Here is a 15,097-nt window from a genome sequence, read left to right on the forward strand (position 1 = left end):
TTCCTCGAATCAAGACTTTCTTTTGGTATGATTTTGATACGAGTTTTCTATCAAAACTCTATGCCATTAATCACTATCCCCGGGGATAGAATCCAGCTCCCGGCGTACCTGATAACTACGCTCATATACGTCAACTCATGGAAGATGCTCAGGGGAACGAATCCATATAGGAAACCCCTCTAGGGGAAGGGACAACTGGTTAGTTTGTGTTAACATATCAAGGGATACCAATCATTGCCAGGTATGGTGGGAAAAAAAGCAACCTATTGTATTTTCCTTACTCCAGTGGGCTTTAACTAGACCTGTTTACTTAGCTTGATCTTTGTGCTCTCGGCATAGGTAGGATGTATCTCTGGATTATCCATGGTATGCTTCCATTGTTGCACCTTAGCCCGGTATAGTAGAAGGTGATCCATGCTATTCATGAGTTGATAAGCTCCATTCCATTGATAGGGATCAACCCAGCTGCATAGCTTTAAGATCCTAAGCTACACCATAGCTAATTCAACCAACGTCAGGGATTCTAGCTCAAGATCAGGAAAGAGCTTCGTTCCCTCCCGCCTGCTGGCTAGAGTTATACCATCCACTCTTGCTGCTGACTGTGAAGTAGCGTAAAACCCTCTATCGCGTCTGTTTGTTTGCCGTTGTACGAAAGTCTATCAATTCAAGAATTTGCAAATCCCTTGGGTCCTTTGCCGAGGTTATCCTAGCATTGGAAGCCCTGGTGGATAGCCTTGCTTTGAAGATGAGGATTATGATGTAATCACTACAAACAACATGGTAGCAACCACTTTCCATTTCACCAGAAAATTACAGTACTGCTTTAACATTCTTTAAAGAGAATTTGGAGAACCAACCCTTTCCCCAGATATGAATAAAGGAGACTGCTTTCTGTATAATTGTGCTTATGCAGCTAGAAACCCATTTTCTATTTCTGTCATTTTCCCAAATGCTCGCAGCATGTAGTAACAACGACCAACTTGGTTGGTATTATATGCAGAGATTACCTCATCAGCTAGATGCCTCAGCTAGTGCTTATCAGCTAATAAGCTACTTCGAAAAGACCAGATACTGGAGAACATGGTGGAGGAAGCAGCAAGTGATTTCTTCAAGACGGCGCTCTTCATTGTTGCGGCTGGATCCAATGACATATTTTGGAGTATCTTTCGCGTTTAGTACCGTTCTTTGGACGAGAGAAGCCTTATCCTTCAGACTTTATGGACGTGTAGGTGTTGGTTTCCAATCTGTCATATTATCAGAAGGTTCCGCCAATTTATCACTAAGGTAGTTTAGTGTCGCTTGCTCTTGTTTGCTGCAGACCTCTATTTTCTTTCCATCGATTAAGAGGCTAAATGAACAGGGTGCTTGAAAGTTTGTTGTGTCCGACGTCGGGCAACTCAGTTGTATACCGTACGTTCGTGCCCTGGAGATACGTACGATATTGTGACGGAGATCATTCTGCACTACCGTCAATACGGTACGCTTTTCTTCCTCGCTGCTTCCCGCAAATGATGTGCTTCAGACTTCTGAACACGAAATAGCAATACTTAGAATCCAATTCTTGCTTTGTATTAACACCTCTAGACATTACCTGAGCTGACTGTGCATATGAAGAACCCCAGTGGTAAACGAAACTTTTGTTCATTGACTACATTGCCTGGTTTTGATAATGCGCAGGACCCGTGCAGCGGCGGCTGCTTCCCTTCGTTCCTCTGCTTTGGCGCAGCCAAACTCCTGACTCTTCCTCGTCAATTTCATTGCCTTAATTGCAGCAGTCTTATCCATTTCTTCGATAAATGGAGCTGTGTGACAGCGCAGGTAGTCGCATAGTTTCATTCCCTGGATGGCTAATGCTTCACACTGGTCAGATACCATAAGTTATCGTAGTGCTCGCTCGGCAAATTCTATCGGTTCAGCAGCGTCCTTAGTAGGAGCGGAAGGGATGTAGCGAGGAGCCGAAACCCACCGTTACGGAACCGTGGAAAAAGCCGAAACCTAGGGTATTCCCTGATCTGAACTTCAATAACAACCATTGCCCTACGTACCATTGGCTGGGAAAGGAAGGTGCCGTTTGCCGCAAGTAGATCTAGCTGATTGACTCATTCATAGTCGAAAAGTAATGCATCGAACCCTTTGCCGATCAAAAGATTAGGAACCGTCCTCCTTTTACCGGATACCCTTGCCGAAGAAGGGCTGTAAATATCTCGTACGTATGTTTCCTAGGATCTACTACATGAAAATGAAAAAGTATTGTCTTGAGTTCTTTTGCGATAGGCCCTTGCAAGAAAATGCTTTGAAGATGAGGATTCGGTGGGGATGACATTATCGCCATACACTATTGGATTTCTCCCGGGCTTTGCCTTTGCCGAAACTGTTCCGTTGACATCCTTTGCCGTAGAACTTATCTTCTTGGAAAACGGAGGATATTACCTTTGATTTTGTTAGAGGAGGTAGGAAGCCGAGCATTGGGAACTAGCCGTTATAGGGTTTCGGAAAAAGGGTTGATAACTCCCTTTGCTTTGTCAATTAAGAAAAATAGAATGTGCTTACCTTCGTGATATTCCCTTTTCTTTGATCCTTTCGGTTTTGAACTGCGCTTTGCCCGTACTAGGTCTTGAAACTTAGCTTCAACCTCTCTCTAGGAATGAAGGTTCTTGTCATGCAATTTATCGTATGATAATGAATTGAGTTTCGAAACACGGTTGTTGTAGGGAGTTATTTCTTTCTTAAAGGAAGGCTCTCTGCTCCATTGGGTGACGATTCAATGATTCTATTCATCCTATTCCTAGGTCGATCCGTTAACTTGGGTTTTGTTTACCAGTTGGTTAGGTCAACTTGTGGCATAGCTGTATTGGACGCGATACGGTGAACGGGTCCCTTTTTGCTTTCCGATACTTTCTTGAAGGAATAGCATCTGAGTACAATAGTGTAGAGTTCCCCGCACTAAACATTGCAAAGAGTCTAAAAGAGGTGAAAGAGCTATAAAGAACTTAGGAAGAAGCCATTTGTAGCACTAAGAGGAAGATGTCTCACAACCAGCCTACGGATAATACATGCCGATATAGGAATGAAGCATCCATAAACTCATAAGTCAATAGTGAATTTGGTTGCATCGAAGGCGGATAAATTCAATAATGAGGGCCGCCCGCAGATGATAGGAATTCGTCTTCACTAAGAGCTAACGACTAGAAATCTAGCAAATAAGACGCTTTATCAATTGAATTAGTAAGTTATCCTGGTCTAGAGGGTGTTCTTCCTCCCCACTCTAGAGGCTAAACCAGTTAGAAAAGCGTCCCCCGGGAGTTTCGCAGTAGTAGATGACGTTCTTGGTACTAGTAGTCCATAGAACTAAGATTTGCATGCATGGTGGGTAACAACATTGTATTTATCTTTTGTAGTCTGTAAATACGTATCCCAAAGTTGTAGATTCTGCTTCTTAAGGGCTGGGTGTCAAAGTCCTTAGTAGGTGGTTTGGTCCTTCAAATGCCTATCTATTGTAGTAGTTTCCAAAGGCGGAGCTTTATTAGTTGTAGGTGGACGGACCTCAAGTCTTTTCCTTTCTCTAACGCTAATACCGCGGACTGTCATGATTGCTGTCAAAGATGAAGGCCATACTGTAGTGATAAGATTGCGTGTCGTGTCGTTATTCTGTATCATGTATAGATTCTCATATGTGTTGTCATTCCAGTACAACTAATCCATGAACAACTGACCATCGTAGTGTCAAAATGGGATAGGTTCGATCTATGGTCATGGAAGGCCTCCTAAAAAGATCTACTAAATTCATCGAGTTGTTCCAATGAATCAAAGCGCCCAGTTATTAAGAAAATCCCTTGTCGGCTTTCCGTGAAATATTCGTTTGGCCGAGGACTTCCATAGCTATTCCTATTTCAACTAGGTAGGCCTTCGGTATTCATGCTTCCTTCTATCAAGAGCATTGTGGCAGTACGAAATCCTTCCTCAGCATTGTTTATAATTTTCACCGGGCATATCCGATTTTTGGACACTTGATGCATCCCTTTTCTTGCTGCATTAGCTTAACCGTTCGCTTCTTTCCATTGCTTCAACGCTTGTTTCAAGCAATAGTCAAGAGTTACTAAAGTAGTTTGTCCTATTCAAAGCTATAATCAGTGACTAATATGCACACAACAATAAAGACTGTTGTTTTTTCTAGTGAGAAATCGAGTACTGTTTTTACACAGCTATAGCGTCTGAGAATTTTACAGAAAAGCAAGGTTCAAAGCCCACGGAGCGGTAGGTTGACATTCCTTCTTCTTTCCAAGCTTCTGGTGGTATCTATACCTTTCGAGACCAAGCCCTGCTACAATTCATTGCTGGAAGAGACTGCTAGATTTCTTTTTCATAGTTCGCTTCAGGGTTGTAGATAATGCTCTATCAAAGAGCGCCACTGTACGTGCTCAAAAGCATTAGTCAACTAGCTACTTGTCCTTGCTTTTCTCTAGTGTGCCCCTTCATTCAATCTCTAACTCAATGTCTACCCACATACCTTTCCTTTCTGAATCAGGAATAGCCGACTCAGGGTAAATGCTTTTCCCAGCTCAAAGGCGATGACTAGTAGATCCGGGGGTACCTAGAAAGCGAACAAATGTTCCCATGGTCATGATTGTTGACTAAACAGCCCTTTCTCTGATTCCCCTTGCCGACTTTGAACGAACTTATGCTTGAATGAGAACAAGCGATTTGCGACTTTGGTCCATGAATTACAAGATCATGAACAACCGATTATGCGACATCTCTCTTAGCTTATAGAAAGAGCGGAAATACTACAACCGATATTGCGACATCTAATGCAAACAACGTATCAGCGACAACCCTATTCTTTCTTTCCTTCCTTGCTTATTTATTCTATTATTCAGCTTGCTGTTGCAAATAAGTAAAGTAGTTTGAAGTTCTCTCATATGCATTTGCATTTCATTTAGTGTTGAATATCCAAGAAAAATGAAGGCTGGCAACGCGCCCTCCCTTCTGCTACCAATCAAAGCATGGAGCTAAATCTCCTATTTTTCCAAGTGAAAGCCGGGATGACGAATAACCAACCCGCAATGAATAAGGAAGGTATAGTAATGCTATGAATAACCCAGTATCGAATGCTGGTAATAATATAAGCAGAAGAGCGTTCTCCCGTGCTTCCAGACATGCTGAGCTCTACCAATTTTTGTACATTCAAAAAGGGGAATTGATTCCTTCTCTAGATAGGGCGGGAAAACTAGACTATATAAGAGTTGATACATAAACGCACATATAGTAAGTATTTTGATCTTCCTGCGAGACTGTTCTTTTCGCTGGAGAAAGAGAACACTTCTTTTCACAGGATTTCTGTAAGAATCAATAGGGGCCGCGTATTGGTTACCAGCTATCGGAACACAGTATACGCCTTTGTCTCACTTTCCTTCGAAAGTTCTTTATTATCCCTTAGCTACTTACCCCTTTCACTCTGCTTTTGGTAACGAACTTACGAACAGTCTTTGCTTGAGCAACTTCTTTTGTGGACAACCTTTCTTAAAGTGGTCTCTCTCTTCTTTTCACAGGCAGAGGTACCAACCTATCTTTCTAAGGAAGACGGAGGGTAGGGCTAGTCACCTGCCGCTCTCTTACTCGTTACTCGCTTTTTGGTTGTCCATCTTTTGTACTCTTAGGTAGGTCGTCTTGAACTTGGGTTGGGGAGAACAATCTTTAGGAGGACTTACTTTCTGAACGAACAGTGTGAGTGCAGTGGCTAACAAAAACACTATTTACTATCTTCTGCTGGTACCGGCCTACTCTTCATTGATACAGGCTTCTGCACTTTTTCATGAAGACAAGCAAGAGCTATCATCTATCTTGGAGTTCTACCATGAAGAAAGAGGATCTAATAGCTAAGAAATATTTGCAGCAGCTAATGAGCTGACAGAGCTAATAGGAAGGTACACAGAGATTAAAGACATTCATGTTATTACAAAAGTATGTTTCCAATACTGGGAGAATGATTATGCTGGTATGAAGAACCTCATGTCTTTGGTTGCCAGTATTAGCAGGACAGTCGTGCGTATTCAGCAGCCAGTTATATTGTGCGATAAATACTGGGTTACAAGCCAAGACTATTTTGTCAAGGATCCTGTCAGAGTAACATTGTGGTATAAGCCAATTACCCTGGAGTATTTGCCTTTCTTTACCTATTTTATTATAGATTTATTGCTTTCACATGCCATGATATTTCTTCCTTTCTTATCGATTACGGCAAGAAAGAGAGGTTGGTGTGGTCCATACATCACTATCATAGATCCACTATGTACTAGTAACGTTAGCCTATTCGTAAATCCTCAGTACTGTATGTACTCGAGAGAAGTTGCTCCCTTCCATGACAAAGACTAGTTAAGTTTCACTATCTCCTTTCTCAACTCACTATATCCCAGCTGCACAAGAGTAGTCAATAAAATCATAAAAGTAAGAAGGAAGCAAAGCAAAGGATCGGATGTGGCGGGATACGAAGTGCACCGCTAAGCCAATACGAATGTATACATACGAACCCACGCCAATACTAGTAGTAGGGGTATTGAACTCAATTAAAGGTTAGGGCTCGGTTTCCGGTTGACTTTTCGAATCCTATCATTTGTTTCTGGTTAAACCAGTTAAATAGGAGTATCCACCCAACTTTCATATGCTGTAGTTCCTATACGCTAACGGGTTCATCTTTGCCCTGCTTCCTTGGCATTGAGGCTCACACCTCTCCTTAGTCAAATCTAGTTGTAGTAAAGTATAGAGATTTAAAAGTAGCTGGATGCCAAGAGCACTCTTATTCCTCGGCAAAGGGTTCGCATCTTTATCCATCAATACGAGACGAGCTATTCCTATGAACTTCAAGAAAATAAATACGAGATATGGATATATAGAGCCTGGATTCCCCTTTTGACGGCTTAAATAGCAGCTAAGCACATTTGGATTTAGCGGGTAGCGATTTGGCTGCTCCTATCCCAAAGATAAGAATACGACGGATCCCACAAGGCAACACGGTGTCCATCGCACCAGGGACCAAAAGGCAAAGTGGTAGTTCAGAGCGGAAGGGGCGGCCCCACCTTCTCTTCTAATTGAAATCCGTTGTGCATGCCCATCCTCCTTCTGTTTATCGCTTTGTGGGCGAGCCTCGTGCTTCTTCTTTGCAAGGTGATCCTCCCTTGACCACTCCCGATCAGTAAGCGGTACTCCCAAAAGGAAAGGGGGAACGGTTCTCTCCTCGGGCTCCTCCACGCCAATACGAATTCAAGCAACGGCCCCCTCTATCCTTGAGAATGTTCTTTGCCTAGCTCATCTACAGGAAACAGATAGTCTTTCCCATCACTCCAATCTTTACTTACCTACCTTGGCTTAACTCATTAACTCCCACGACAGGGTTCTCTATAACTCCTTATTCTGGCCTTCATTCTTCTCTTATTTCTACTCTCCCACGAAGGCCTATCCCTGTCAACTAGAAAGTACGAGAAATCGAGATAGTTCTCTGTCCGTTCTGCTTACCGGATGTTGATAAAAACAAAGCAGCGACGGGGTACTCGTGGATCCACTATGCAATAGACCACTAGGGTAGTGTTGCCATCGGTGACACGCAGAGCCCGCACTGTCAGATGGGAGAGCGCCAACGGCCTTTGGACGATGTCAGGAACGGGTGACCTTGAAGGATCAAGAAGAGAAACATCTGAGCCACCGTCAGACTCATCACCGTCGGAGCCAGCGTTGTCAGGCGCCTGAATAGCATGGGATCGGTCCATCATCGCCCGCAGCTTCACTTCACTTCAGTTCAGCTCAGCATACTAGGGAGACCACGGGGAATGTGAGAGTACTGACATATGACCCAATCGCGACAAAGCCTTGTACTGCAACAACTATGGCTAGGGATAAGAGTTCCTCGGCTGCAACTTCCAATAACTAAGCTCGCGTAAAAGTATTAGTTAGCGGGTCTTGGTTGAATAGTGGATCTTGGTTGAGAAACTCATAGATAGAGATTGATCTGTTTGCTCTCCGCTTAGTGGTTTCTTACTCGGTATCCTCATCTGAATAGATGGTCGCACGCTTCAACTAGAATCCAAACCATAGTAGAACGGGGGCTCAAAAGGAAACTTCAGAGCTGGAATATATAATCTCCAGTAGTACACTTAGCCCTTCGGCCTTATTTCAACTTGAACATGAATTTGCAGCACATTTTGGCGTTATTATATTAACATAAGCATTGAACACTGACGGCTAGCCCATACATGCAAACACAAGAAATCAAACCAAACAAAGACACTTAGCATAGGAGTAGATCAGAATCAAACTAAGACAAAGAACACCTGACATGAAAACAAATGTCTCTAGACACTTATTGAATTTAAACCAACCTTAGAAAACTAAAAAGAGTCTATGGACTCTTCTATTCTAGCGAGATGCTAGACGAATAAAGAGCACTTACTGCTCCACCCGCAGCGCTTCCTGCCTCTCCTCCAAACCCTCTATGCGCTCTCTGGTAGCGCGAATGCGCGCTTCTTTCTTTGCAGGATCCATTGTTCTAACACTTCTCAACTGGTTGTTTAGCACTCTACGGTGCCCTTCAATCTCATTTTTCAGTTGCTCCGTTTCGGTAGCAATTGCAGAAAGCCTGTTTGCGGTTGCAGCATCCATAGCAATGCGTGCTAGTAGTCAATTTCTTTGTGATGAAGTGAAGATATCTATATACCATTTATAGAGTGGTAGAGTAATATCGCCATGCAGTACGAATTGCATGGCTGCATGCAGCCTTTATGAACAAACAAACTTTGCAGAGCCGTTTCACCTAATCGATTCCGTTGGCGGATCATCCACGTCACGAATTGAATGGCAGGCACAATTCTTACTAGTTCTCCGCCCTACTTTTTTCAGTTGAAGACTATCAGGCCTGGAAATGGAAACTTTGGACCCGGGAGACGGTTTGATGTCTCGTACATAGCCAGCCCAGAGCGCTGCCCATAAGGGTCACTATATGTAGGTTTTCAGCTCTAAGGTCCCCACTCATCACAATCGTTGGCCCTCATCCCGCATTGGAGCATAGCGTTAGTATCTTTCGGTGTATCAACAACATAGGCACCTGATCTATTTGAACTTTAAACCACAAGGGAAGTTTTCACATAAGCTGCCTTTCTCCCGTTAAAAGGTGGGTACCTTTCCCTAAATCCTTCTCCCGTGCATGCTATTCTCCTACCCCGAAGGGCGGTATCAATACGGCAACCTGAAAGCTCGTTATCAAAGTGGTCTCTTCTCAAAAGCTTATCTGCCAGATGAAAACAAGTTCGTAGTAACAGGTGGCCGTTGAGCTCCTAGTTTGACTGTTGGTGCCATACTAGAATGGAAGAATGCCCATAATACTGAAATGAAGAAGAATACCTCACTAATAATAAATAGAGCAACACCCATTGTGCTTCCTTTCTTTTACTAGAGAGAGTAGTCCAAGCCTCTAAATATCTTGAGGGCTTTGTATTGGATCTGATGGTTGAGCCGTTGTTCTTTGCGAGCCTTGCCTTTCTCTTTTTTGCTCTGTTGTAGAGTTCTTTGATGGTCTATCTTCGCACCTGGCGCTTCTGGCGCTTTCTTCCTTCCACCTTCCTCTCTTACTCGACTCTTCCCCGATCACTCCCCAACAAAGGCTTGCTCGTCTTTGTCATAGTCCAAACTCTTTCTCGTGTGACTGTGGTGCTTTCTTGAGAGATGACTTGGGAGGGTTCCGGTCACCCCTACCCGGGCAGACAACCTCCCTCATTCACATCAGAAATGGCAAAGATTCCATTTTGGAAAGTAAATCTCTTTTTGTATTGATAGAAAATAGCAAAAGTACGGTTCGGAGTCTTTTCTTTCTTATTTGAAATCCAAATCGAAATGCCTCAACTTGATAAATTAACTTATTTCTCACAATTTTCTAGTTATGTCTTCTCCTCTTTACTTTTTATATTCTCTTATTTAATAATAATAATGGAATACTTGGAATTAGTAGAATTCTCAAACTACGGAACCAACTGCTTTCGCGCCGGGGGGTGGGCGAGATCCAGAGCAAGGACCCTAAGAATCTTATCTCGAGAAAAGGTTTTAGCACCGGTCTCTCATATATGTACTCCAGTTTATCCGAAGTATCCCAATGGTGTAAGACCGTCGACTATTTGGGAAAAAGGAGGAAAATCACTCTGATATCTGATTTCGGAGAAATAAGTGGCTCACGAGGAATGGAGAGACATATTCTCTATTTGATCTCGAAGTCCTCATATAACACTTCTTACAGTCGGATCACTTGTTGGAAAAACATAATGCTCACACATGTTCCACACGGGCAAGGAAGCATAGTATAATGATGAAAATGAATGGAATACTCGGAGTTGTCATATTCCTATTAATGATTGTGACAGGTTTTATAGGATACGTACCACCTTGGGGTCAGATGAGCTTTTGGGGAGCAACAGTAATTACAAGCTTAGCTAGTGCCATACCAGTAGTAGGAGATACCATAGTGACTTGGCTTTGGGGTGGTTTCTCCGTGGACAATGCCACCTTAAATCGTTTTTTAGTCTCCATCATTTACTCGCCCTTGTTCTTCCTTTTGATTTAAACGTTCTCCCCCCAGGAGCTGAGGAGTTCTGGCAGGGGCAGCCCCCTTTTCCAGATCATGATTCTGGGGAGAGTGATGATTTAGAACTGATCAATCGGATCTCGACACGGATTATGACTTGACTGATGATTCAGAAACTAATGAATCGGATTTCGACACAGATTATGACTTAACTGATGATTCAAAAACTGATGAATCAGGGAGTGAATCTTCTGATATGGATTGCTCTGAAGGAACACCCCCCTGAAGGGAATGAAAGCCGTCTGATAATCTTTCTGTAGGTTCCCCGAAGAGAATGGTGTCATCACAGAAACACTTTCTATATGTTCTGTTATTTCGAGATTCGAAGAAGCAAGCAAGTTTTTCATATAGTTGTTTTTGTGTAGTGATCTCTGTTCATGGAGATCACGAGGCCACTGATACCCCATGTGGATAGGTGGGATAGAAGAGTGGGCATGTGGGCTTCTATCAAAAGATACCGCCATGCTCATATCTCCCTTCTCACCTCTGGGAGGGGGAAACTAGCACTTTCGCACTAGATGGTTAACTCTAAGTTTTTTCTGAAGTAGGTTGTTCAATGCTAGTTCAGTGATTGAGCCATCTTCCTATCACCAATAACAAATGGATAGCATGCGTTGTGCAACCAATCCTACCCTCAGTTGTAGTAAGCTAAGTGTGATCCGAAGAGAGCAAAGTGTGTATCACATGAATTTGATAGCTCAGGCCTTGGAAGGACCTTTTTGACACTAGACAGACTCTTTAATATCGATGGCAGCAACTATCCATTTTCTCAATCAGATTACTGCGTGTGCGCTTGTGTGCTCCATTCTTTAGTAAATAAAGCAAAGATTTCTGAGCTAGGAATCAGAGGAAATGATCTGACTCAAATCTAGATACAATTTGATATGTCGGAGACCTGTGTGACTCCCTACATGTATTTGAAGAGTCCCTCAGGATCATATCACAATAAACTAGACTGGTCAGGATGCTCCAACTAACAATCTAGAATCCATACTTGATAGGATCAAGAATAAAAAACATGATATCAAGAATAGCATATTGAAAGATCCCAATCATTTTTCTTGATAACTTCTTCAACCTACGTATTTTTCGTATAAATTGGATCAATTATTAATAAAATAAGGAGAAAACATAGGTATCAGATATCAGGAACATAAGCTTACCCGGGAGAAATGCACTCTGTGTTAGTCCGATCACTTAGCTTTTGCTTTCGCACTCCCTACTGATGCCTATTGCATGACTCTCATTCAGTCAAACTAGAAATTGTGTTTACAGCTAGAACGATGAATGTAATCCTACTATTCTTTAAGGAAGGGTAGGGTCGTCTGAGTACGGTACTATGGACATCAGGGCATATTGAATATAGTCATATAATTTGGTGTGCTGACACACCCAGAAAGGTTTCTACCTATGCAAGGAAAATGAAGAAAGCAAGCCAAATACTGAAATGTATTAAGCTATCGATCGGGGGACATAACACTATGAGGGTTGTTAAGGCGGGGCTAGCAGCTTGATATGCTGCCGACTCAGAATCAAATGAGCATAGGGGACCCTAGTCAACATTCATATTTCTACCCATCGGTGGATGATCGGTCACCTAGTTCCAATTTAGCTACTGTTCATTTTGTTGAACTCCAAGAAGGACCGATTGCTACGTACTCTTGAGAAACAAGATGTTATGACGGCGCTGTGCCCGCAGTCCAATGATCCACCTATGTTTGTGTCGGATCTTATCCATGCTGCAACCAGGCCATGGAATATGGAGGTGGTCAGAGAACATATGTATGAGATGGACGCCGAAGCAGTAGCGAACATTCCCATCAGTCATGTTGCCCAGCCGGAAAGAATGGAAGAGGATTTTTCGTATCACATTCGTACTAACTTAACAGGATCCGTCTCCCATAGTAATATTATGACAGTCTCTCTTGCCCCTTCGTACTTACTTGAAACAGGAATTTCTTGGTGCTCAACTGCTTATTCTTCTTTTCCTGGTACCGGTATAGATAGATAGAAAGCGCATTCAATCGAGAAAAGGATCAACTGATCCACCTCTTTACTTTTTGGTTTTTATTCGGCTGTTTCAGCATAGGTTACATTTTAAAACAAAAGAAAAGAGCAAGTTCCCACAAGCGAAGAGCTGCTTCCGAGAAATCTTTTAGCCCCTTTATGCCCTTCGGGGCTGCTAACAACGATTTAGTACACAGGAACGGCACGGCTCCTACACCGCTTAACTCCAATAATAGAACCTGGTCCCACATCCCTTGCATTTGATAATGAAACAATCAGAATTTGTTGAATTGAAATATGTTCAATCTCATTTCTATTACGTGGTTTTGGCAACTATCAATTATCTCTTTCCTCGGCTTCCTACACGGATATAGCCGTAAACGGTATCTAGTAGGCAACCTGGGAACTACATTAGCTTAGGGGGATCGGGTAGCGAGCGCTCTCCTCGGCAAAGCAGACAAGAAGCAATTCCACCATTGGGAACGTCACGCCCCCTTCCCTAGGGCTAGAGGTATTTACACGCTGCATTGAACCTAACGCTAAAGCGAGTACTATGATGAAGATCACTTTTACGAGCGATACCTTTGTCTTTGGTGCTTGAGTTGTCCTCCCAGCGGTGTGGTCCTCGGTTTCAGAAATGACATATTGAACCGGTATCTTTAGCATATAAAAAATCCTTTGTTTGACGGCATCCCTCCTCTAAAGCTGCTTCCTTCCTTTCTAGTTCGTAGTGGTTACGAGCAGAAGTGCAATTCAGAGCGCATTCAATAGTTGTATTAGATAGTTTAGATATAGTGACCCACTAGTTCGAGATGCACTGACCTTGGCCATTACCTGCTAACTACGGTCATTATATGTCAATTCGGATCGCACACTGGAAGCAAAGATCAGGGGATTGCGAACTTGAATGAATGTAATCCGGTTACGATGTAGGGGAGATTTATTATTGAGTTGATAACGCACTCCGTTTACTAACATTGAGAACTATGCCATGGAATGGAATATTCCCATTTCCGATTGTTGAAAACAAATGCGACTTTCAAAAGGCACATCAAATTATGGACACAACGATTTGCCCACTGATTCATTGATTCATTAGCTGCGCTGCTTTTGTGAGTTCCACTAGCATGAAACTCCGAAGGGAGAGCCCGGAGGGAGCTTATTCATTCCTTTTGTGGCTTGCCATGGTTATTTCCTTGCCCAGGGCACAGTCTGGTTATCTGTTTTGTGCCTCATCGGGCACCCAAGGGTTTATCTTATGAATGGTGCGATCCGGCATCCTTGAAGCTCGGAACTCCTCTCTGGAATTTTGACCATGAAAATGCCATTTACCCTTAGCAATGAAGAAATCTATTGAACAATCTGCTTCATTGCAATACCTCGCTCTAACAACTCCTATTCCCACGGCATTACCACAAGGATTTCCTATTTCCCCGATCCACCAGCTACGTTCGCACACTTCCAAATAGTAAATGCTCCCGCGGTTGGAGTTGAGACTTTCTTATCCCTCTTGTTACGACGGATCGAGCATGTGATTCTTTTCTTGATTGAAATCATTCGCTTTTCCTTGAAATCGTCACAAAGTAATTGGAAGAAGAAGTGCGTGAGAAGCTCATGGATATATTCTATGGTGGCTTCTCCAATAGTTCGAGCCATAGCTTCATTTCATTGTTTCTATAATTTTCTTCACTTTATCATTGCCCTCAAGTACAAGTAATTTCTGACAAACTTTCTTTCCCATGGTTCGGGTGGGCACGGATATGGATGGCAGGACAGGAGTGAAGATCCCTCAGCTAAGGGCTAGACCGGACGTTTCACTATCTGATGACGAGTGGCACACAAATCAACCTGAGAAGGATTCTGCTATGTCAAAAGTCATTATATAAATGAATTGTTTAACGCCAAGATGCCAATAGCAATGATGGATAAAGCAACTCCCACGAGTAGGGCTCGAAAGCCGGGGACTCTCCTGGCAAAGAATCTGAACGATCTGAGTTCTTTTCTAAGAAAGAAGAAGATGCAAGGCATGGATCCAAGCCTGAAGGCGACGTGGAGTGTTATTATTATCGTTACTCCAGAGAATGAGAGGCACTCTCTTCTTGCAAAATGCAGTTATGAAATCTGTAATCTAGATGATTCTGGTTGAAGGGGACAATGCAGCCTAGCGGTTATGAACTTTTTGTTCGATTCAAAGGATTTCCACTTGAGTAAAGCTATGGTGGGAAATAAACTACCAATTAGGCAATGCGCGTCTCTATTTCTTGAATTCTCTGGTCTAGGCAACCCGAAAGCGTTGTTTAACAAAGACAAGTCTGAATTTGAAATGCAATCCGGTAGAGAAAATAAACTTAAGTAACCATCAGTTGAAACTAAGCGAGGATGCCTCTCCTAATGGAAGTTACGGGCTCAAACAATACCTAATGGTAGGCAACTTTGCTACCCGAGCATCTCTTTCTTATTAAGAACGACATA

Source organism: Aegilops tauschii, chromosome 7, assembly GCF_002575655.3.
Source record: "Aegilops tauschii subsp. strangulata cultivar AL8/78 chromosome 7, Aet v6.0, whole genome shotgun sequence".
Taxonomy (NCBI): domain Eukaryota; kingdom Viridiplantae; phylum Streptophyta; class Magnoliopsida; order Poales; family Poaceae; genus Aegilops; species Aegilops tauschii.